Source organism: Triticum dicoccoides, chromosome 5A (assembly GCF_002162155.2).
Source record: "Triticum dicoccoides isolate Atlit2015 ecotype Zavitan chromosome 5A, WEW_v2.0, whole genome shotgun sequence".
In the NCBI taxonomy this organism is placed as follows: domain Eukaryota; kingdom Viridiplantae; phylum Streptophyta; class Magnoliopsida; order Poales; family Poaceae; genus Triticum; species Triticum dicoccoides.
Genome location: NC_041388.1, coordinates 120,051,342 through 120,056,696, shown reverse-complemented (window position 1 = coordinate 120,056,696; position 5,355 = coordinate 120,051,342).

Sequence of the window (5,355 nt, the reverse complement as noted above, 5' to 3'; positions counted from 1 at the left end):
AATCCCAAAACTTGGAGGTAAAGATGCTGCCACGGTCTGAAGATATCACTTGAGGAATACCGTGCAGAGAGACAATGCGAGAGGTATAGAGTTCCGCCAATTGAGCTGCAGTGATTGACTCTTTGATAGGCAGAAAGTGAGCCACTTTGGTGAGCTTGTCGATGACAACGAAGATAGCATCATTGCCACGCTTGGACTTTGGAAACCCAGTCACGAAGTCCATTTCAATGTGGTCAAACTTCCATTCTGGAATGGCAAGAGGTTGGAGGAGACCTGCTGGCCTTTGGTGTTCTGCCTTCACTCTTCTGCAGACATCACACTCGTTCACGAATTGAGCGATCTCGCGCTTCATTCGAGTCCACCAATAAGTTTGCTTGAGATCCTGATACATCTTCGTACTACCAGGGTGGATGGAGAGGAGAGAGTTGTGAGCCTCGTTCATGATCACATTACGAAGTTCACCTTTGGGCACAACAATTCGATCCTCGAAGAAGAGAGTGTCCTTGTCATCAAGTCGGTAGCACTTGTACTTGGACTGACTCTTTGCAATACCAATCTTCACCTTCTTCACCATAGCATCAAGAAGTTGGGCTTGGCGAATCTGGTCTTCCAAGGTAGGAGAAACTTGAAGGTTGGCGAGGAAACCTTGAGGAACAACTTGCAGATTAAGCTTGCGGAAAGCTTCACAAAGCTCGGGTTGATAAGGCTTGAGAATCAGACTGTTGCAATATGCTTTTCTGCTCAAAGCGTCAGCAATCACATTAGCCTTGCCTGGAGTGTACTCGATACTCGGATTGTACTCTTGAATCATTTCGACCCATCGAGTCTGCCTGAGGTTGAGATTAGGCTGAGTGAAGATGTACTTGAGACTCTTGTGATCAGTGAAAATATCCACTTTCCTTCCCAATAGAAGATGTCTCCAAGTCAACAAAGCGTGCACAACTGCCGCCAACTCGAGATCATGAGTGGGGTAGTTCTTCTCATTAGGTTTCAACTGGCGAGAGGTATAAGCAACAACTTTCTTCTCTTGCATCAGTACAGCACCGAGACCTTGGAGAGAGGCATCACAAAAGACCTCGTACGGCTTGGTTTCATCAGGCGGAGTCAGAACTGGAGCAGTGATCAATTTCTCTTTCAAAGTGTTGAAAGCCATATCACACTCCGGAGACCAAACGTACTTGACGTGCTTCTGAAGAAGATTTGAGAGAGGCTTGGCGATCTTAGAAAAGTTTTCAACGAATCTTCTGCAATAGCTTGCGAGACCGAGGAAACTGCGGAGTTGCTTCATGTTCTGAGGAGGTTCCCAATTCACAATTGCAGACACCTTCTCAGGATTCACGGAAATGCCCTTGGCAGAGATGATATGACCAAGATAAAGAACCTCATCGAGCCAAAATTCACACTTGGAGAACTTGGCGTAGAACTGATGTTCTCTGAGCTTGTCAAGAACCAAACGCAAGTGCTTGGCATGATCTTCCTTGTTCTTCGAGAAAACCAGAATGTCGTCGAGATAGACCAAAACGAATTCATTGGTGTAGGGGTTGAAGATGAAGTTCATCATGCGAGAGAACGTCTGAGGAGCGTTGGCGAGGCCAAAAGACATGACGGTGTATTCATATGAACCAAAGCTTGTTCTGAACGCCGTCTTGGGAATATCTTACTCACGAATACGAATCTGATGATAACCCATACGGAGATCGAGCTTGGAGAATACTTGAGCACCCTTGAGTTGTTCGAACAGCTCATTGATGTTGGGAAGTGGGTATTTGTTCTTGATGGTCTTCTTGTTTACTGGACGGTAATCAACACAAAGTCGACTCGATCCATCCTTCTTCTTCACAAAAAGAACACCACAACCCCACGGAGAAGTACTAGGCCGAATGAGACCCAATCTTTCTTGCTCATCGAGTTGTTTCTTCAACTCCTTCAACTCTTCGGGGCCGAGCTTGTAAGGACGTTTGCACACAGGTTCCGTGCCAGGCTCAAGTTCAATAACGAATTCAACCGGCCGGTTTGGAGGCATTCCTGGGAGCTCTTCTAGAAAAACGTCTTGATACTCACAAACAACCGGAATTTGCGAAATAGCATCCAATTCACCCTTCTCATTGAGAGAAAACAACCGGATGGTATTATCCCGAGCGGCAAAGACAATGACATCCTCAGACGAATGAGTCAGTTGAATATGCCTGGTTGCACAATCAAGCCGAGCTTTATGCTTAGAGAGCCAGTCCATCCCGAGAATAAGATCGATATCCGAGTTTCCAAGAACCATTGGAGAAGCAAGAAACTTGAAATCACCCATCAAGATTGAAATATCCGGCACCTCCATACTAGAACTCAGTCGCTTAGCTGGAGAGACGACTTGTATAGCTCTAGGTAATGCCTTAGTGCTAAAATTGTTCTCCGATGCAAATGGAAATGACATGAAGGAATGCGATGCACCAGAGTCAAAAAGAACTTTTGCAGGAATATCATTAACAAGAAGGTTACCCATGATCACATCTGACGAGTCCTCTGCCTGGGCTGCATTCATCAAATTGACCTTGGCGTACTTGGGATTATGCTTGACCACAGCTGTACTTGCCGATCTGACAGGAGGAGGAGGAGGAAGACGCCTCTGGTTGGTACACTTGTTGGCATAGTGACCCTTCTGTTGGCACTTGTTGCAGGTGACCTCTGAAAGCGGACGGTGATACGGAGCACTCGATCTTGGCGCTTGAGACGAGGACTTGTTCTGAAAGCCTGGGTTGGGTGGGTGGGAGAAACCACTGCCACCTTTGCTCTTCTGCTGATACGGCTGACGAAACGGAGGAGGAGGAAGCCAATACTTCTGCTGCTTGACCACTTGAGTAGAGGAAGAAGGAGTAACATCTCTGGCACGCTTCCTGGAAGCATCACATCTCATCTGAGCAGCTTCTTGCTTCAGTGCCATGTTGTAGAACTCATCGTATCTCAACGGCTCAAAGAGGACAAGAGCGAGCTGAATTTCCTCACGAAGACCACCCCTGAACTGATAGATCATGCTCTTCTCATCAGGAACATCCTGCTTGGCAAAACGGGCGAGCTTCGGGAACAGCTTGTTGTAGTCATAGACAGACAAAGAGCCTTGCTTCAGATTGCGGAATTCCTGACGCTTACTCTCAACCACACTTTGAGGGATGTGATGAGCGCGGAAATCTTGACGGAAATCGTCCCAAGTGATAACACGTCCACCTCTGGAATCCTTGTACTGCTGGAACCACTCTGCAGCCTGATCTTTGAGCTGGAAAGAAGCGAACTTGACGAAATCTTCAGGCCTGACGTTGCTGCATTCAAAATGCTTGCCCAGATCCACTAGCCAATCGTCAGCATCGGTAGCCTCAACACAACCGCTGAACGTCTTTGGGCCATTAGAAAGGAACTGGTTCAGTGTAGCAAAGTGGTGCTGATTATGGCCTTGATTCCCTTGACTGCCTTGATTGCGCTCTTGGAGGATTTGCATGATCAACTGTGTATTTGCATTGGTTGCGGCCATCACAGCTTGCCATGCTTCCGGAGGAGGCGGGGGCGGAGGCGGATCAGGATTCGGAGTCGTGCGCGTTGGAGGAGCCATCCTGAACAGGTTGACCACCATTAGCACATTGATAGACAACAATATAGAAGCTGAATCCAACGGAATGAAAATTGCAACATATAGTCTTCACATCCGAACAAAATGAACGAATGCATTCCTCTTCAAATGGTCACATATCCATAAATTGAGAAGCCACGAAGAATTAAGGAAGAGAAATAATTCAACAAGGTACGGATCAAGAACGAATAATCGGTAAGAAATCCCAATCTCAAACCAATATCCGTGGGAGAAGAACTAGAGCTACTAGAATTCCCACCTATGAAACTCCCGAACCTTTCCGGTTATGCAATCAGGTGTTGGGGATACAGGGGAAGCACAATATCTCACCCAAACTAGCAAATCCTACATCCAGCTGTATCCATCCTTCAACACATAACCAGGAAAACTTCGGAAACCATCTACCTCAACCTTCGAAAAGCATCCGTTATACAAGTTATGGCGATACTCCCGAACTCCCGCCCCAGTACTGGGTGGCGTCGAGGTTATCTCACCAACGAACTGCATAAAGGAGATTTCCGATGTCGCGCACATATCTCAAGTATACCAGAATTGCAACGATAAAATTGTGACGACAACACCTCGGAGCTCAACTCCCCAGGACACTGCCACAACCCCTAAAGACAGGAGGCACCAAGAACAATGTTCTCGTCACAAAACCATCGGAACAAAACCAAAATACTCGCGTGATCCTAAATTTTTTTTTTTGAGAAATTTGAGAAGAGAAGAGTCAAAACTCTACGTCAGGATGCCTTACCAGAGCGATGTGGAGACTGGGAAGTAAAAAGAATTCCTAACTCTCCGATATATAATTCCTAAGGACTCAAAACATTTTTCTAGACACAACTCGGCTGCTAAAAACGATCAAGCAATGGGGACTCCTAAGGTCGGGGAAGGCTCTGATTACCAACTTGTAACGCCATCGATGCGGCTATAGCTCCCACGTGTCGAGGCACGACTTAGAGGCATAACCGCATTGAAAGCAATGTCGCAAGTCAGGCAATCATTACAACATCCCATGTAATGTATAATAAAAGGGGGAGATAACATAGTTGGCTTACACTCGCCACGTCACATCAGAGTACATAAATAACATCCATCAAACAAACACTCATGGCCCGACTACGGTGCCAAAATAGAAAAGAACCCAACATGCGACAAGGTCCTGAATCGATAACCCCAACTAGGCACCACTACTGATCATCCGGAAAAGATACGTAGTAACGCTGAGAGTCCTCGTCGAACTCCCACTTGAGCTCGTACTCGTCACCTGGAGTGGAATCACCTGGACCTGCATCTGGAGTTGTAGTATCTGTGAGCCACAGGGACTCAGCAATCTCACACCCACGCGATCAAAACTATTTAAGCTCATGGGAATGGATAAGGCAAATATATGTGGAGCTGCAGCAAGCGACTAGCATATGTGGTGGCTAACTTATACGCAAAAGAGAGCGAGAAGAGAAGGCGAAGCACGAGCGAGAAGCTAAAGGAACATCCTGCGCAAGCATAACTCCAACACCGTGTCCACTTCCCGGACTCCGCCGAGAAGGGGCCATCACGGTAACACACACGGTTGATTCATTTTAATTAAGTTTAGTTCAAGTCATCTACAACCGGACATTAACAAATTCCCATCTGCCCATAACCGCGGGCACGGCTTTCGAAAGATCAATCCCTGCAGGGGAGTCCCAACTTAGCCCATGACAAGCTCTCACGGTCAACGAAGGAATAGACCTCCACCCAAG